Source organism: Canis aureus, chromosome 7 (genome assembly GCF_053574225.1).
Source record: "Canis aureus isolate CA01 chromosome 7, VMU_Caureus_v.1.0, whole genome shotgun sequence".
Classification (NCBI taxonomy): domain Eukaryota; kingdom Metazoa; phylum Chordata; class Mammalia; order Carnivora; family Canidae; genus Canis; species Canis aureus.
Genome location: NC_135617.1, coordinates 35452992 through 35473705, shown reverse-complemented (window position 1 = coordinate 35473705; position 20714 = coordinate 35452992). Strand labels below are relative to the sequence as shown.

Below are 20714 nucleotides of genomic sequence, written 5' to 3'. Positions count from 1 at the left end.
TCACATAGCCCAAATCCTCTTAAATTCTCACACAGCGCTAGTGTTAGTACTGTGAAAGTCCAACTCCTATAAAAGTGTCTGGGAACAGAAATTAAAGTAATCCAGACATAAATCAAGCTGTAAGATTTTAACCATGCATTCACACTATGTGGAAAAACAAGAACTCTGATTTTTCCTCTAATCTCTCTCTCAAAAGGACAAAATTCTTCACTTTCCGAGAAACCACAAGTCACTTTCATCTGGTTTTCTCCCTTGTCCTCTCCTCTGTTTGAGCTCAGCATTTCACGTGTTCATTTTGGTGAGATTCCATCGCAATACATCACCAGGAACACATGTGTTCCACTGGGACTTTATTCCCTGGAAGATGTGAATGGTGATGTAAATAACAGCATCATTGGAATTTGGGGGAAGTGATGCAGGAAATAAAGCTATGGTGAAATTAAGACAAAATCAAGCAACTATAATCAATATTTCCTTTGGGGAGTAATGTGGGTAGTATTGGTGCTAATAGGGAACTTTAAGGGTATTCATCAGCTGGAGCTGTCAGCAGACACATTTATTAAATGGCAGCTGTTGCTTTACCACTTGTAGGGGAGTGTAATAATCCTAACTCCAAAATAGATTTCTGAGGATGAGAACATTTCCAGCTAATTAACCACAATAAGAGCCTGGTTACTTTTTTTTTTTCCTTTTCATAAGTCTTGCAGTACATGAGTGAAAAGATGAGGGGCAAATATTTGTGATTACACATATCAATAGTTGTCTATATTTTTTTAAGTAATCACTACATCCCATGTGGGGCTCAAACTCACAACCCTGAGATCAAGAATCACATGCTCTACCAACTGAGCAGCCAGGTGCCCCATTATGCCACTATATTTAAAGTAAGAATTATAGTCTGTTATTGGAAATATATCTTGCTAATCACAGCTACAGTCCAGCTTCCACTCAGTTATGTGTTGGTTATTCTCTGTTACTCTAATGGACATTGTAAATGTTTGCTGATTTTTAACTTGTATTATTCTAAAAGCAATATGTAACTAATAGGTTAAAAGAATACTGAAAAGCAGAGAGATAATCACCCATAGTCACTGATTGTTATTCCCATATTTATAGAAAAATTATGTTCAATCCAATCAATGAAAATGTTAGTAATGTTTGCTTTCTCAATTCCAAGATAATTATTTTTTTCAGTTCCATGACATTTAATAGATTCAACTTAACAAACACTTACTAGCACTTATTTTGTGCAATGTGATTCTAAAAATCATCCCAAATCATATCTGAATCTATCATGTAAATTTTTAAAATTTACACATAATATTAATAAGAATAATTATAAACTCTCACTTTTTGTTTAGTTTCTATTGCTTAGAATAATCCATGTTACAGGATCTGCCATTGGTGATTTTCATCTTGGTAAGGTATGATTTAATGAGACAATGCATGTAGATTTTCCCCTAGGTGTAAAAATGCTGCTCTGTAGAATTTCAAACTTACAGAATGAATCAGAAAATTAACTCCATACATGCTGCCTACTATAAATTCTATACATGCTGCCTACTTTAAAAGTCTGCAGGGTCTTGACCCACTGGCCATGGGACCAGTCAGTTCCATGGGACAGACCAGCTTGTTTCCAATGCACCTGCTGGAAGAAGTAAAGTAATTAATCCCTTCCTGTTGTTGCTGATATATGAGAAGTTAAGGGATGGTATGTAAGTCCAGATAGGGGAATCCCAGGGAAATTAGTGAATCCAGCCAAAGCCACAGGACTAGGGGTAAAGTCAAAGGTCTGAACAGGAGACTAGAGTTTGTGGTTAGAATTTTCACTGAGATTCAAAAAACAAATAGATGTGCCCAAAAGTAAGGCAAAAGATATTGTATCAGTCCACAAGGGAAAATAAAGAGAGTGTATAGAAACAAATTCACTGGGGAAATGGAACACCTTGAAACAGTGTCTAAGAGAACAGGTTGCCTCCATTTGGCTCACTTAGTGGGAAAATAGAGAAAGCAAGGACCCAGTCTTTAGTCAAACAGAGATCTCACTTAGTTATCAGAGCATTAAGGCCAGCTGCCACACACCCCTGATGCTGAAAGAGGAAAGCAGCTACCAATCAACACCTTATATTCTCAGTTAGCTCCAGAACATCAAGCAATGAAGAGATTATGAGTACAAACTGAGGAGTCTAATTGCCTGACTCCAATCTCAGATCTGCCACATGCTTGTTGGGGAAACTTAGACAATTCCTTCAGCCTTTTTATCTGTAAAATGTAGAGTATATGAATATCTGCCTTGTGGGGTTACTAGTGCCTAATACATAGAAAGCACTCATTAAATATTAGCTACTTTATTGTTTATAATGATCACGTGGTAAAAAGGGTAATAGACTGGAATTTAACTTCTGACTTCTCTTCATCTTAGTACTATCTTCTTTTAAGTGATGAGGTTGTACTAGATAACTGATTCACAATCCTGAATGCACATTAAAATCTCATAAATGATTCCAAAAGAGATCAATACTTGGACACTGAGTCAGATCAACTTGAATCAGAAGCTCTGGGGCATAGCTCCAGGCATCTGAATTTTTAGAGTGTCTCTGGTGATGCTGATGTACAAGGAGTGTTGAGAACCACAAGACTAGATGATCTGATAATTCCAAGTGAGCTCAGAGTTCAGTTTCCTGCTGGGCATGGATGGCTCCAAGACCTATATAATCATCAACAGTGTGAGACTCAGAGCCCCCATTCCTGCTTGAAATCAGACTAGTTACAGAAGTACCAAGAGAACCAGGAGCTCTTACAGATAACTCTTGTATTAATATGATAAATTCTTAATATCTCCCACTTAAGAAGCCATATCAGTTTTGTTGCCAAGAGAGATTTAGAATAACTGAATGAGAAAAAAGAAAAAAAAAAAAAAACTTCCAGAAGCCAACAGTCCTTTGTCTTCAATGGATGGAACATCAGTCCTTTTCCTCCTTGGATACTGTTGCACCTTTTTACATAAAGATAAGAGATGACACAAGGGAAATTCTGAGTTTATTTGTTGGAAGGAAATCAGGAGAGATCATGTGAATAAAACAGAGGGCCTTCATGAAATTTATCACTACCTTTATTTTGGATTAAATAAATCTATGTCACAGAGCAAAGAGTATATTTGCTTCTGGAAGATGTTTAGCCTGGAAGCAATAGGATAAGTCCTGTGTATTGACCAATAATGAGTGTTTATGTGTATGTTGGGGGGGGGGAGTTCAAGGTATGCTAATATTTTTTTGACAAGATACTGTTTTCAATTCATAGAATAAAATTTTTCAGAGGATCAAGATTCATTCTGCTATGTGCTCACTTCACATGAAACATTCATCTTCCTAGGATTTCAGTCCCATCACCTGGGATATTTGATAGAGTATTTATGGACACTAGCATTAAAAAAAAAAGCAAAGCATTATCTGCTCCATCAAAATTTTATTAGAACTTCTCTCCTTTTACTTCAGATAACCCAAAAGTTAAATGCCACACATGTAAACAGAAACTCAAAAATTTTAATTATATCCAAATGATTAGACATTTAGCATCATTAATTGTCATTCTTGGTTAATAAAGATAAAAGAATTAAATAAAATAGTTCATGCTATCCATCTACAGTAGCAAACTCCTGGCTGTAAGTATCAGGTAGTTTTCCTTAAGCAATAGCAAACTCTCTGCTTTTTCCTGAAGAAACAAGTTGCTGCCAGATTGACAACTCTCTACCTAAACAAAATTTTGGGGAGCTTAAGAGAGCTCCTACATGTAATGAGACCCTCTATCCCCTTCTTTATTGCTTCCTCCAACCAATATATATGCACCACACTACCAAAGACTTCTTCAAGAAACACTGTTACCAGCACCTGGAATAAGTATTTTGTAGGACTCCCTCTTGAACCCACTTTAACAAACTGAATTCTAATGTCCAAAGTAGAGATCTACAGAGCATTCTGAATGTTACAACAGAAGGTAAGGTTCAGAGTTGTTAACAGAGGCAACAAGGAGACCAAAAGCCCAATGGTATCAAAGGATTTGGCTATAAGAGCAGCCATAATAACTCATAAAAGCAAATGCATAAATAAATAAATAAATAAATAAATAAATAAATAAATAAAGCAAATGCTCCATGTTACCCTCTCCCAGGGAATCAACTCAGCAATGTAGAAACCAAGAACCATGGGCACCCGGGTGGCTCAGTCAGTTAAGCATCCAACTCTTGATTTGGGCTCAGGTCATAATCTCTGGGTTGTGAGATCAAGCTCCGTGGGATTCTCTCTCTCCCCCTCTCCTTCTGCCCCTCTCCCTCCAAAAAGAACCATATTGCCCCAACAAAAACTGTCAAAGAATAATAACTTCTACATTCCAGTACCCAAGCTTGGCTCCTTGAACAACTGCCTACATTACAAGAAAGTGGTTGAAAATATAGGCTAACTAAGGTCAAACTGCCTGGGTTTGAATGTTCAACCTACCAGTGGGCATGTTACCATCTACCAGCCTCATTTTTCTAATCCATAAAATAGTGATAAAATTAATGCCTCATTGGGTTATTGTAAGAAATAAATAAAATCATCCAGGTAAAGTACAATGCCTGGCACAGAATAATCTCCAGTATATGCTACCTAGTATTATCATCATCTATAGATACTAAATAATTGTATATAGCTATATAACATATTATATAGGTGATATGTATTATATATAGTTATTATTATATTATGTATTATATCATCTATAAGAATTGGGATTCAGATGCACAGTAATTGGTAGGAACTCCTGGTATGTTGGGCAATGATCTCCAAAATGAACGGCATATAGAAGGTAGGGATATATGACCAAAAGTTGAGAAGCCCCTGAGGAGTGAACTCTACCAATGCAGTTGGCTTCCTTAGGCACCAGAACAAATAACAGGTTGTGACCAAAGCAGTTGGTTTGGGGATGCCCAAACCAGAAGATGCTATCTATCAAGACAACATGTGAAAGTTGAGCTTATGTGTAAGGCCCCTCCCTAATCCAAATACCAGGCTGCCCAAGCATGTATCACTTACTAAACAGTTATTGAAACACAAAGAGCCTTGAATATCTCCAGTGTCACATTTCAAGACTTACAGAATAATTAGGAAAAATCTGAGCTGGCAAAACTCTTCCCAGCTCACCCTGGCAAGCAGACCATCTTTGTTTTCCAGTAGTGTGTGTTGTCGTCACAGTAACTGTGAGGCTCCAAATACAGGCCCAGGCCGTCATTTCCTCATGGACTTAGGCTACCACACTGAAATAGCATTATGAACTCAGCAATGCCTCTTCCTTTCCTGTTTTGTTGTGGTACCTCAAAGAAGCAGGCCCTAAAATGAGTTACTTAAGACATAAGTATATTAAAGAGATATAAAAAAAATCCTTTTATCACTATTACCATATCACCTATGACTCGTGTGTGTGCACACGCACACAAACCTTATTTTTACAAAGATCTTTTAGATAAACAAGGCAAGTTGGCAGTAATTTGATTGTCTTGGTGATGTCAACAGTCTACTGTTTTTAATCAAATTGTCTTTTGGCTTTAAATCTTCAGCAAATCATTTTTTAAAGAATGCATTTGGCCAACTCTGCTGAGTTCATTTCGTGGACTTCCTACACCTTTTCTTTACAAAGATAAGCAGCAGATAATTCATTTCTTCAAAGTAACTTGGGAAGATTGCTGTTACAATTGTTGCAAAAGTTTAAAAAAAAAGACTATATTCAAGGGTAGACATATAAGATCTTTGGCCAGTGAAGTAACAATTATCATGTTCATTTATGTTTTGGTAAAGGAGGTAAGCGACAGAATTTAAGCAAGAAAAGAGAAAAATCCCTGAACCTTAAGAGTTCAATTAAAATCAGATAACTTGAGATAAATCCTGCATTTGCTTTAAAATGCTCTAGTCTGTCCTTCACAAACCTCCGAAACACATAAATCACCCAATATTATGCACATTGACACCATTTCCCAAAAAGGAAAAGCAACACCAACCTTCTTTTGACTTTTCAGTGCTGCTGTGGCTTAAGCAAAGCTCTCAGGGACTGGGGTGCTGGTTAACGTCCTGTTACTTCATTTCTGCTGGGAGTTTCTCATGTTCTGCAATCAGCTGGTTAGCAGCCAGCTAGAGCTGCTCAATTCATGTTTGACTTTTCTTATTCTAAGTTCTTCCATAACTCCTGCCTTGCCTTTGAAATCAAACTGCCTCAGCTATTGCCACAGGAAAAGTAGAACTCTGCCTGTAGCCTCTTCCTTTCTCTGATTAGCCAAAGAGTAGGAATGACCATTTAAGGAAAAAGAAGAAGAGAACCCAATATATTTTCACCCTAAAGCCGTGATAATGTATTCTGTAAAGCCAGGGAAAGTTCTTTTTTATTTTTTTCTTTTCTTCCTTCTTTCTTTCCATAGCAAGGCTTTCATTAAAGAATGACAACTCTAAACCTCAGTTTGCCTTATCTTTTAAAAATTTATCCTTTTGATTGGGAAAAATAAAGCAAATGGTCAGGTCAAAGCCATAACTACCCGGCATAAGGTTTGTTAGCGCTAAAGCTACTAAGAAACTCCCCTGTTTATAAGAGTGTTTGAAATATTTTTGTTAAATTAAATGCATAGTAGTAAGTGCCCTATAATACACATACATCTTTGTGACATAACAGCGTTTTTGTTTGTTTGTTTGTTTGTTTGCCTTGGAATATACTTTCTTATCGTGTTTAAGAAGAATGAATAGGACTAAGGATGATGAGCAAGAATTCATTTCTATTTGGTAAGGTTAAAGCCAGCATGAGATGACCTTTTTTGGTCTTTTCATTTTATCTGTTAATAAAACAAAACAAAACATCTAAAGGAAGAAATAGAGAGTAATAAAATTAGTAGTATATTTTCTATAGAGGAGGAAATCTCCACTGCCGTACATTACCCAATGTTGTAGGCTATAAAAGAGACAGCCAAGCACAATACATAAACACACTTTATCTCCAAGTGCAAATATAGAAACCATAGAACAGTCTATGCTGTGGGTGATTTTTTAGCCTTTTTAGTAATGATTCTATAAGACAGCAGACTGCTGAGTGATAAGAGAGGGTTTGAAACATAAATTCCATACTAAATTATTGGCTGGCGTTCAAACTATGTGTGCTTAGAGTACCCAGCAGCAAAGTATGTCCCAAACAGGATTCCAAATTTAAACAATACATTCTTCTGCCTTTCCTATGATCTATGAACTTGAGTTCACAGGCTATCTGTATCTAAGAATTTTGCGTGCAAGAAAGATTAAAATAAACTGAAAACTCCATTTAGGATGTGATAATAAAGCAATAATAGCTTAAATTTATTGAAAAGTCTACCAGGCAACTGAGTTTTATTAACTCATTTAATCTTCCAAACCACTCTTTGAGGAAGATAGTATTATTATTCTCATTTTACAGATGAGGAAACGGAGGCACAGAGAGTAATTTGCCCAGGGTCACAGTGAGTGGAGATCTGAATCCAGGCCATCTGGCTTGCCTATGCTGCTAGCCTTCCTTGCCTCCTCCTTCATACCAATACCCTTGTTGTATTTTCAACTCAGATTTAAGGAAACAAAATATATTGCATTAGCTTATCTTTCTATTGCTATATATATTAAAAATAATTAATGTATAAACGAATCTATGTTGCAGTATTTCAGATGTCATATTTCTAACAAACTGTTACCAACATCCTCTCTTAAATCTCTCTGCTGAAATAGATCTCAACCTAAGGTTTCCCCCTCACTTCCTAATGATACTTTCCTAAAACCCACATGTATAGAGAAATAAAATAAGACAAACAAACAAAACTAAACAAGCTCTGTAAAATCCTATTTCTTAGGGCACCTGTTTTATATGAAGAAATGTTCATCTCCCAAAAAAGAAAAACGCATGAGTTTAGACTGTGTATTTTCCCAACTTTCACTTCTAACAAATGAATTAAAAATATAACTATAGGAAAACCACCACTAAGTGAATATATTGAATATTTCACAAATTTCATTGGGAAAAATCCTATGATTCTCACTAAATACTTTTAGAAGTAACCTCCTTGGCTATCTTAAAATATAAAAAGAATACCTTTCTTTTGGTGGACACAAAAATTGCTTCAAAATCATAATTCATGCTTTATTTCACACAGTAAGGCTATAGGTTTCCTAAGTGGTTAAAAATAAATCTGAGAAATGTCTCTATTTTTAAATATCTAGGGGAAAAAAGAAAGAGGGATCATAATATGGTATATAAATATTTTAATGTTCTGGGCCAGATTGTAATCCATGATGGCCCGCAAATAAAAGGAGCCATGACTTAAATAAACAGAACCAAATTAAATCTGATACCAAAAGATGATAAAAGTTATATGAGTTATAACATTTAGGTGGGTAGATGCATACACAGGACAAGCATGTATATATACAGTCTTTATATATACTTCTTTCTAGTTCATTCTCAAGAGGTACATCATCTCCACAATCAGGTACCTGAGCATAGTTAGAATTACTTGTAACTTTTCCGTGCATATTGAACTATGAAGACGTGCCTTGAGCAATTTTTGAGATAAAAAGTTACACACATAACAGTTGCTCTTCTTGATTTTATACTTACTTACACTTTTTCTCATGCACTCATCAACAAAAATCTAGAGCCAAAAATGTTAGTAGGACAGCCACCGTGTGCATGGCAATAAAAAGCCCTAAAACCAAGTGGTGCTTAGGACAATGCTTTGCACCTAATTGCTTCATTAAATTGTTCTGAATTTAAAGATGTAAACCCTGTCCCCAAATACCTCAATTCTAATAGAGCACCAAACTGTCTAAAAAGGAATCGCTTCTAAAAAGGTATGGTCAGGGAATCATTGTGAAAGTAGAAGCACTGATTGGGCTTTAAAGAGCAGATAAGGTCTCTACACAGGGAAGGAGAGGAAAAGTATTCCAGGCAGGGGGAATGAAACAGGCCGAGGTGTAGCTTTGAAATGTGCCCTGTGCATGTGTTTGGAGAATGGCCCAAAATCTGAAATATCTGAAGCAGAAGGACACTTGTTGTTGAGTAGTGGGAGCTGAAACTGGAAAAGTTAAGTATGTGCCAGATGATGGAAGGTTTTCAAAATACCCAGCTTAGGTGTTTGGCAGCAACCAGGAGTCCCAGAAGATAACTGAAGAGTAGAGACACAAGTAAAGCAATGTTTTAGGAAAATTAACCCTGTGGTCATTGGCAATATAGTTTGGATGGCAATGAGGGGGTCATCGGAGAGCAGCACTGTTACAATCTGGACTGAGAGTGAAGGGAAGAGGCCTCAGTGTGGTAGGATAGATACAGCAATTGAATCTAACAACCTTTATGATGAAGGGGAAAGGGTAGATTGCAAATAACACAGACGTGAATTTGAGTGAACAAGAGAACAGAATCTATATGGTTCACGGTGGGTTTGATTGTTCATATACTGGAGGGAAGCATATGGTCTAACCGCGCTAGTTTTGATTCTCGGAGGTAAATTTACAGCCATGGAGACAATGATAATCAAAAATCGATTCATCAGAAAACATGGCTTTCACCCAGGGCCAAATGCTGTATTCAGTTACTTAACACTGATCTACTGACTCCAAAAGAAATTACATGCCTAGAACTAATGGCATACTTTGGCCTTACACATACATTTGTAAGCCAACAATGTGACCATTCCTAAGATAAAAACAAGAAAAATGTAAAGCATGTAGTTCTGACTTTTCAGAACTTTTTCAAGATGAAGATACTTCATCTCCAGTAAAGTACCAGGAGTTTCATTCCCTGATACCAAGGTTACCAAAGTGCATTTTGCACTGTCCTTGTATACATTCATTATATATGATTAGTTTCATTTACTTCAGAAACTGATCATGCAGTCAGAACTAGGAAGCACTGTACATACTGAAATGTACATACGATTTCATTTTCCTGCACATTTGATATATTAGCTTTAATTGCTTTTTCTTAAAATAGGAACATTTACTGAAAGGGGCTGACACATTCTCATTTGTCAACAACAACCTGTTCAAAACTGGTCTTAGGTAAATTCTTTAAGTTGACAAAACAGACTCAAATAACTCCTTTTAAAATGTGCATCTGTATCTTCTTATATATTACCCTTAGATTATCCATTCAAATTGTCATATTCTTCTAAAGGAACAGGCTTCTTATGCAACTCTAGCCCAACTATAGACACCTGGTATCAGTAACCATATCCTAACATTCAGCCAGAACTTTTGTCAGAATCAATGTGATATCAATCACTAAGCGATTCTGATAAAATTGCATGGCAACGCATGGAAGGGGGAGACAATATACCAACAGATAAAGGAGGGTTTCCTTCACACTATAATATTCACATACATATATATACAACTTTAATACGAAGTTTTTTTTCTAATAAATTCTGTTTCAATTTTAAAAATCAGGATCTGTTTTATCTATACACAAGCAATTACTCCATTTATTTTTTTCTAAATCACAAAAAGACATTCTCCCAAATAGTTTATATTCAACAACTGCGAAAGTAGGGATTTAATAGCAGCTGTATTTTGTGCCTAGTCAGAAGCACTTGGGGTGATTCTAATGTAACCAGGTCAGAACCAGCACAAGGTGTACCAGTGTAATCAGAGAATCAGGCAAAGGGAGAAGCAGATAGCAGCAAGTCTTAAGTACAGCAACACAAATACCATACAGGACTTTCCTCTCATTTACCACACAAGCTGCTCAGCTACTTTCAGTAAATGAACGTTACTTTGCTTCCAGGGAAAAAATCTCTTTCGTTGTTTAGCCATCTTAATTGTGAAAGGAACCATGAAGTTGTCCTTTGCCATATTTCTGTTACCTGCCCAAGAATGATAACTTGGCAGAAATATTTTGATGGCTATTAAAACATTGTAACAAGCTTTGTGTTTAAAAAGGAACTGGTATAATTCCGAGAGAGATGTTACTGATTCTTTAAAAATAATCCACAATGATTATGATAATTCCTTAAATGTGTTATCACATAGTGGAAACAGTAAGAATCAAAGGAAACTGACAACACAGAATCTTAAGGAAGCAGAAATTTCTTAAGAGAGTAAATAGTTATTTATTTTGGTCTTACCTGACGGCAGCTTGTTTAACCAAGGGTATGTCCTTTATGCAGGTAGTTTATCCTTTGAAGAACCCAGTGGCTTGTCCCACAACCCCAGAGAGACTGGAGTCCTGGAAAACTATCCAGCCCAAAAAGAATACAGAGGAAAAAGCTTTTCCCACTTTCTTTCCTAGGACTAGCCAACAGCTGAAGTCATGCAGGAAACTGAGTAGAGGGAAGGGAAAAGCAGCTTCTTCTCCCTGAAATCCCGATCAGCAGAAATTGGAGGCTGTTGTAGATCTCCCACCCAGACTTTTGTTTAAAAGTTTTTTCAACTGTTGCTAGGTGTTGTTGGGTTCTGAGATTAGGTTTCTCGTCTTCTGCTCCCTTCACAACACTGTCGGAGCAATGACTTTGTTGAGGAGCTGAGCTCGCGCGTGCTATATTTAACCAGTGTTCTCAGCAAGTCAAGCCTGTCAACAGCTGAGAAGTTTGGAGCCGGCTTTACTCAGTTCCTCGGCAGCTGGGTTATCAGTGGCTACAGCATTGCTCACCCTGTAAAAGAGTGTAGGGAAACCGGCAGACCCTTTGAAGGACACAGAGGTAATTATTACTTGAAGCTCTTAAAACGGATTGTGATTTGGGACTTTAAATCTGAAGAAGAAAGAGCAGCAGTTGTCTAGAGCAGAGCAATTTACCGATGCAATATTTTTCTCAATTAGGCATTCTCTGATAAACGTTCCTTAATTTAAAAAAAAAAAAAAAAAAAAGCCTTTTAAAAATGTACCATGACTGTTGGGAAAATTCACAGAAAGAGGTCATTCTGGACAGTTTTTTACATTGGTGTGTTACTTTCATAGCTAGATGACTTACCCTGTCATATCAGACTTGACCAGCTTGTATATCTGAATGTTACTAAAATCAGGTTAACATAAATGAATACCTGTAATATCACGTTTTTTAATGGAATTAGGGTGGGGTTTTTTGAGCCACCCAGGTGCCCCTAAATTTTTAATTTTAACTTCCATATTATTAACAGTGTTAGTTTTGGGTATACAATATAGCAATTAAACAATTTTTTATTTAAAAATTCAATTAATTAATTAATTCAATGCAATTAATTAACATGTAATGTATTAGTGGTCTCGGAGGTAGAGGCCAGTGATTCATCAGTCTTATACCCGGTGCTTATTACATCACATGCCCTCCTTAGTGTCCATCACCCAGTTACCTCATCCCCCACCACACCTCCTCCAGCAACCCTCAGTTTGTTTCCTATGACTAAGAGTCTCTTATGGTTTGTCTTCCTCTCCAATTTCATCTTATTCTATTTTTCCTTCCCTACCCATATGATCCTCTGTCTTTTTTCTTAAATTCCACATATAGGTGAAATCATATGATAATTGTCTTTCTCTGATTATTTCATTTAGCATAATATCCTCTGGTCCATCCACATCATTGCAAATGGCAAGATTTCATTTTTTGATGGCTGAGTATTATTCCATTTTACATATATACCACATCTTCTTTATCCATTCATCTGTCAATGGACATCAGAGCTCTTTCCATAGTTTGGCTATTGTGGGCATCGTTGCTATGAACATTGGGGTGTAGGTGCCCCTTTGGATCACTATATTTGTATCTTTGAGGTAAATACTCAGTAGTGCAGTTGCTGTGTCATAGCTCTATTTTCAACTTTTTGAGGGACCTCCATACTGTTTTCTAGAGTGGCTGCACCAGCTTGCATTTCCACCAACAGTGCAAGAGGGCTCCCCCTTTTTTTGAAGGTTCCCCTTTTTTAAAGGAATAAGGTTAAAAAGGAAAATATTAGCATTCTCATTCAGGTCATTCATTCAAAGTAAGAAGTGGAGAACACTCAGAAAAACCAGGACTTGAAACACCTCTGATTGTTGACAGCCTCACTTCATCATTAACCCTCCAGGCTCCAAAACCAGAGAAGGGTCACTCCTATCCTGAACTCTCACATGAAGGCTGCGTCAAGATATTTTATTTGCTTTATTTTATATCATCAAATAGTATGAATCTGCCAAGAGTAAGACTTATGGGGGGAAAAGTGTGTTTAACTAGTTTTGGGGACTATCTTATTGCATATGTGAAATTAACAGTAAGAGGAACTGAGAGAGATCCCTTTAGCCACAGGTAATAGGAAGGGACACAAACACCCCATTATTAGTTAACACACTAGAATATTGCCCTGACAAAACCTCACCAACACCATTATAAAGGTTGACCCCCTTCCCAAGATCAATTTATCAGTCTAAGGGTACTCTTTTTTTTTTTTTTTGACATGTAAACTAAAGTTAGGCCAAGCAGACTTATAAAGGCATGGATTTAGTATTTTAAGCATTGCATATCTATGAGAAGTGGCTTATGTACTAGATAACCCTAATGTCTCTCTGGGAAAGGCTACCACTTTTCACAAGACGTAGGTGCACTTGTACATGCATGTGTGTGTGTGTGCGTGTGTGTGTCCTTCTTTTTAAAAAAATGACCCTCACTTCCAAGATTAGCTGACCCCTCACACCTCAACCCATTAGAAAACATCTCTGTTCCCCCCATTCCAGTCACCACACTAACAGCATGCATATCTTCCCTTTTATTTACTACTATTCATATATAAAATTGCATTTGTTCACATTCTTAGTCTTTCTGGGTCTGGGCCAAACTCGATTTTAAAAAAGACTTCTATTAAGATGAAAGTGTTCTTCTGTGAAATTAACTGACTCATCTAGAACACTAATGGATCTTTTAGAAACAGTCTATTCACAGTCCCTAAAAAGTGGGTTCTGATAAGAGATGTAAGTGTGTGACTGGACTAGGCCATAGTATAGAATCACCAGGAGAACTTTTTAAAAATTACAAAGGGATGGGGTGTGGAGAAATTATTGTTTGGAAAAGGCACACACCCAATACAACATACCCCACATGTAATAGCACCAAGTTGAGAACTATTTCACTAAAGAGGACTCCAGGAATGTAGCATTTCACTCCTATTAAAAGTTCACTTTCTAGATGTCTCCAATCCAAAATGAAGCAGAGAAGCTTGTAACCCAAGTCAAGATAACTAAGGGGAAATAATCCACTTTGTCTTTATGGGCCTAGGTAATTCCAAAAGGAGCATGATAGTTATTTCTTCTCTAACTATACAATTAGAGTTTTCAGTTTTTGTTTTTTTTCTTAATGAAAACCTAGTCTTCCCAACATTGTTTTCTATAACACTTGGATCAGCGGTCCATTGTTGCTATTAATTTATTTTAAACAATGTGATGACAAGCAACAGCACACAGAGTATTTTATATAATTAGATACTGTTGCTACCTTCAAATTATGTTCTTTAATTATACAAGGCATATGTGCTGTCTAATTCAGTATTCCACAATAATCAGTCTCTCTCTCTCTCTCTCTCTCTCACACACACACACACACACACATACATATACATGCATTCTCTATCCCTCTGTATAAAGTGAATTTATTTTGAAAGCTTTCCCCCCTGGGAATGATTATTCAGACAAAAGAATTTCCTACATAATCCACAGAGGAAGTACTGCCATTAAGAGCTATTAGAAATTTGTGTTTTGTACACAGTCAACAAGGAACTGATTTTTCAACACATATTGTTAATATATTACTGTTCAGCTGCATCCTTTTCCCACAGTCTGAAGTGTGAGCATTCTGAGAACATCTGATAAACTTAAAACTAAAGCTGAATTTCCCAATTTCAAGAATGAGTCATGATGAAACTTTTTAATAAGAAGATGGGTTAATAATATCAATGAGAAAAGGAGCAAATAAATTAAGTATGAGAGTTGGGACACTATTTCTACATCCATTTCTAAAACCAACTTTTACTACATTGTTCATTTAATGAGGCATAGGGATTTTTTTTTAAGTTAAAAATTAATCAATTTGGCATTTGCTTCAAAGTGAAGTTAGAAGTAGAGGGTCATAAAAAGAGTTTCCAAACAAATATCTCTTTTATTGTTTATTGCCTGGATCTGAGACTTGAATATAAACTTCCAGGTAGTAGAGAATATTTCCTGTTTATTCCTTACTGAGTAATCAAGCACCATAATAAGTGTTCAATAAATAGGAATGATTGAGCGGGCAAATGAACAATATAAAGATGAAAAAATGTTAAAGCATTTTAGCCAAACCTTATGGGAAATGCTTCTCAGCTCTCTGGACAGAGTTGGGTCATTATTATTTGCATATTAAAAGTTGTAGAAAGAAATTCATAGATTGCGAATTAGTTATTTTGAATTTTGTTAAAATTTCAAAGGAAAGTTAATAGATTTTAGGATGATAGTAAAAATACTTATGTAATGCTATGTGCCAACCACAGTTCTAAGGGCTTACCATATAATTACATACTTAATTCTCACAATAACCCAATGAGACAGGCTATCCCCCATTTTATAGGCAAGAAAACTAAGGCATGGAGATATTAAGTAATTTGATCAAAGTTACATACTAATAAGTAGCAAATCAGAATTTGAACTAGAGTCTGGTTCCTAACAACATAACTGCCTCCTTACACTTAATAGTCACAGTACCCTGTTCTTGGCAGTCACTGAAGGTCAAAAGATATAGGCTTTGCTATACCTTAATAAATATGCTTTGATCAAAAAATACATTTAAAATTCTACAGCTCTGAGGCAGATAGAAAAAAAAATGGCATAACTACATGATCAGCATAGTAAAATAAAAGCTCATTGGAATTGAAGTCCTGTTGAATACCAGAGAAGAGAAAATTGGACTGGAAAGAAGATAATTGCTTTGAGAAAAAAAAGTGTCTATTTTTAAGCAAAGGATATGAGCTGTTCAGTATTCTCTCTAAAACAAACAATGCATGATGTTCTATGATGAATCAGTTCAGTGCCTAATGAAATTCTAAAATTACATTCTAAAAATGTAATTTTGGTCTATGATTTGATAAGTAATTTTTAAATGTTTACGAGCATTCACAACCAAAACTTCTCAAAGATATAACCAACAAGAAAAAACATAAGACAATATGCAGGGGGGTGCAGGAGGAATCACTATACATTAACTAGTTCTTTGATATCAGAATAATATTGTGTTACACTTGCTATAGTCAGGTTTTACAATTTGAAAATACTTGCATTTTCCATTAATCTAGATATACTTATATTTAGATCTTACAAAACTATAAATGAAAAAGTGCTAATACTTTGTACTATCTATATATATTCATAATAAAATAAGTATTTTGTCCTCTTGTTCACTAACAAAACACATATTATGTCACACATACATTTATTCGTAGAATATTCAATTAAATCATTTATTTTCCCAACAGCTTCAGAGAAAAGAGAGTCAAGACTAAGTTTTTAGAAAGTTATAGGATAATAATATTTCTGTATTTACTTGAGCAAAGTAAGCATTTACATGCTTGTATTAGACATTAAAATCCCCACTTCCCTGTTTATGCGGTTGAAATTGGGTGACTAGAACCTAACTCTGAAAGTTATTATAGGATCATATTCTATCAAGATCATAAGCATCCTACTTTGCAATAGAGTCAACTGACATTCTCCTGAGTATATTTCCTTCTTCTTTTCCTATTCCAGAGTCATCCCCCACTCTTGTTCAATGCTCTAATTCTTAGTTGTAATGGATGACTCAATAATTTTCTACAAGGGGATGGGACATTTACTCTCCAAGAAATAGACACGGAGTCGGGAAACCAGTGATTGGGTACAGAACCATAGAGAATAATGCACTTTTCTCCATAGAGCTTATGAGTTTGCATATATACACTAGATAGATAACTCTGAAAAACAGGCTGCCTTAGAAGCACACTGGTTAAGACCTCGGATTCTGAAGTCAAGCAAAGCTAGTTTGAATTCAGACTCCATTACTTATTACCTGTGTGAACTTAGCAAATTACTTTATTTTACCTAAGACTACTTTACCTCTTCTGTAAGGTTAATAAAAGAATTTAAGACTATTTATTATGGCCAAACACTAGAAGTTCTAGCCTAGTGCTTTTTATAATTGAATAGGTATATTGTAATGTAGTCAGACAATGGCATGCTATCTACAGCAATAAGAATGAACAATCCAGAACTGTATATAACAATACAGATAAATCTCAAACAAAATGTTAAGTGAAAGAAGCCAGACCCAAACAAAACACCGTTATGATTCCATACACACCAAGTTCAAAAACAAGCAAAATAAAATTTTGGTGTTAGAAGTCAGAATAGCAGTAACCCTTGGGAGGTGGGGACACAACTGGAAATGGGCACAAGAAAGGCTTCTTCTGTGGCATTGGTAATATTCTATTTCTTCCTGGTTATACCAATGTATTCAATTTGCAAAAACTAATCAGGTTGTGTAATTCATGATTTTTTACATTTACCAAGGTGTTTTTTGTCTGTTATAATATAATTTAAAATTAAAAATAATTTAAAATATATGATATCTAAGTGTCCTTGCCTTCTGAAATATTTACAGATGAAATAATATAGTGTCTTGGATTTACTTGAAAACAACCCTCTGTCAGGACAGGAAGAAAAGTGGACAAGAGAATAATGAAACAAGATTGGCCATAAGTTGACAGCTGTTGAAGCTGGGTAATGGGTGAATCATTACATTACTCTCCTGACTTTCATACAAATTACTTCCATACAATTTCTTCAAAATAGTGCTTATTATAAACGTTAGTTACTATCTTAATTATGAATATTAATATAACTGTCACCTTAAAGTATCTGTACAAATTGAACTCTTTGAATCCAATCAAGTCTTAACATGGAAAATCACATGGAATTCCATTGATGTCATGTGATAATTAAGAAGACAATTGACTTTATAATATTAAAATATAGTATTTGCAACTGAGATGAAAACTGGAAAAAAAAAGAAAAGTAAGGAAACTAGAAAGGACTGCCTGAAGCAAATCAGTCCTAAAACCACTGGGGGAACAGGCTTCATTCTTGCTTTTATCAACAAAACTCATTAACATACTGTTCTCCCTATCTGATAATGAGAGGGAAAAATATCAAGAAACGAAGATGTCTCAGCAGCAAAAGCTGTAGGCCAAAAATTAACAAGTGTTTAGTAACAGGAAATGTCATCACAAGAGTTCAACACTCAGGGTGAAAAGTTCAGGGGGAGAAATGCTCAGAAATACTTGAATTTGGGATCCATTTTACAGCTGGGCACGGCTTGTGTGCTTAATATTTGTATTCTTTACTGCTTTCATCTGAGAACGGGTAATCAACCATCTCCTGGGAGAGGTGCAACATTATAATCAGGGACAGGAAAGTGTTTTGAAATGATGAAATACCTAAAAATTTTGTGCATCGACGTTTTCCTTTTGGTCACCTGCCTTCAGAACTCTGAGGTAAGTTAATCATATGATGAAATGATGAAAAAGGTTCTTTAAAAAGCCTAGTGTTAAGTAAGTATAAAAATGAATGTAGAAATTGGCATCATTAGGAAGAGGAAGATAATAAAAAAGTGAATGAAATGACAAAGCAGTAATTTTTTAAAAAACAAATTGGGGGCAGCCTGGGTGGCTCAGAGATTTAGCGCTGCCTTCAGCCCAGGGCCTGATCCTGGAGACCTGGGATCAAATCCCACATCAGGCTTCCTGCATGGAGCCTGCTTCTCCCTCTGCCTGTGTCTCTGCCTCTCTCTTTCTCTCTCTCTGTGTGTGTGTGTGTATATGTGTGTGTGTGTGTGTCATGAATAAATATATAAAATCTTTTAAAAAAGACTACTTTCTTTAAAAAAAAAAAAAACAACAAATCGACCTCTTTAAGATAATTTCCTTGTTGACTCTTTAGTCATTAAAAATAACCTTACAGAAGAATATTTAATGAATTGGAAAGAAATTCACTGAAAGCTAAGTGAAAACAGCAGTACTAAAATAGCATTAATGAATTGGTATTTCACTGGGTGATATAGATATATAGATATGATATAGACATATGCATAGCATGTGAGAACATATCTATATATTACCATTGAAATACATAAATATATACATATATGTATATACATAAAATGTATATTTATATCTGAAATACATAAACCATAATACTTACAATGGTTACCTTCCAAATGTTTTCTAAATTTTTTAAATTGACATTTTGTTTTTATAGTGGGAAGATAAGATTATTTAAAATTATTTTTCACTGCAACAGCTTTCCAATATTTTGCTGAGGTAGAAACATAAAGACCTGTTTTTCGCATGACTTCCCTTTCTTATTATTGTTCAGGGTTTCAGTGGATTTGTCTCAAATAATATAATAATTAAACAAATGAACACAGCTGAATTTTGTCTGGCGTGAGTCTGGCATTCAGTTTCATTTATTGAATTCCTCTTAATATTTGCTTACAGGAAAAAGAAAAAGGTCATCTTTTCATGATTCTTCAAAATGAACTAGGCTTGCTTTGCTTTTCATGCTTTTTCTACCCTTTCATCTTTACAAATGCCTTAATTCTTCATAACATTACATCATCGCATTTGCTTCTGTAACTTTCTCCTGTGACATTTTCCCTCTGAAGTATAGATTTTGTTTGTGTTCTGCCTGGAAAATCTGCATGGTGCCAGGAGGAAATATTTTCACCTTTAGGGCTTACCTGATGAAAATTTCCAGTCATTGTGTTGCTGTTGACTTCAAGTGATAGGGGACAGGGAAATACTTTTTGCACTTCCCCAGCAATATCTGGAATATGACATCACTAACTGAATATGTCTTATAGTAGAAAGAGCTCTGGGAAAAGGAAACTTTGCTCTGGCCTCAATTAGCAAGACCAATTTTAAAAATGACTTCATCTCTCTGAGACTATTTCTTCAATTGTCAAGTAGAAATAATAGAATTTAATTACACACCCCCCACCACTCTGGACCCTCTACCACCACCACCACCACTACTGCAGCTGCCAGTCACAGTATATAAATGATGGGGAGGCATTGCTGCAAGAGTGGGGATGGAGTGTGAGAGAAAAGAGAAAGCAATAGAGTTCTTGGGGTCCACCACCATCAACTTTCATTATCTAAAATTATTTTTATTACCTAAAATGTGTTACTTGTTATAAGCTTTGTTTCTAATATATACATCACTTTTACAAAACATAACTTATCACTTAGATTTTTATACCTAATTCTAAACTGTTGAAAACACTGTAAAACATGCACAAATAGGAAGGCAGGAGTGTTTATTTTCAAAAATGCTAATTAAATTAGTTGTAGCTTTACTAAAGGGGAAAAAAGTTACAGTTCCAATTTTTGCTCATTTATGCCAACAAAGAGTATTCTAATCTTCTGGGTCTGTGGGCTCTTAGAAAGTCTACCATCTGTAAAGCAGGTGCATTTGAACGTACATTTGAGCAACAGCATTTATCAGAAAATGGATACACGCATTATAGAAGGAATGGACTTAAGCTACACACCAAAATTATAAACTTCCAAATGTTTTCATATTGTAAATAAATAGATGAGAATGAGAGGACGAACTTTGAGGAAGGAGTGGACAGTGAGTGGTGATAGGAGTATAACTCATCCTACTACTGGGTCAGACCTGCAAACAAGAGG

The 20714-nt window shown here is 35.6% G+C and overlaps 1 protein-coding gene across 4 annotated transcripts in view; it reads right to left on the bottom strand.

Annotated features, from left to right (window-relative positions):
- FILIP1 (filamin A interacting protein 1) overlaps positions 1–20714 on the bottom strand; it is a 206588-nt gene that overhangs the window by 167220 nt on the left and 18654 nt on the right. Inside the window, exon 1 of one of the 4 annotated variants that reach the window (XM_077903339.1) lies at positions 11150–11623. The exons of 2 other annotated variants lie outside the window; for them this stretch is intronic. The gene's annotated coding sequence lies outside the window, so the exon portion shown is untranslated. Of the gene's footprint in view, positions 1–6028; positions 6259–11149; positions 11624–20714 lie in introns of those variants that run through there. One more of the 4 variants, XM_077903340.1, reaches the window with a different exon arrangement.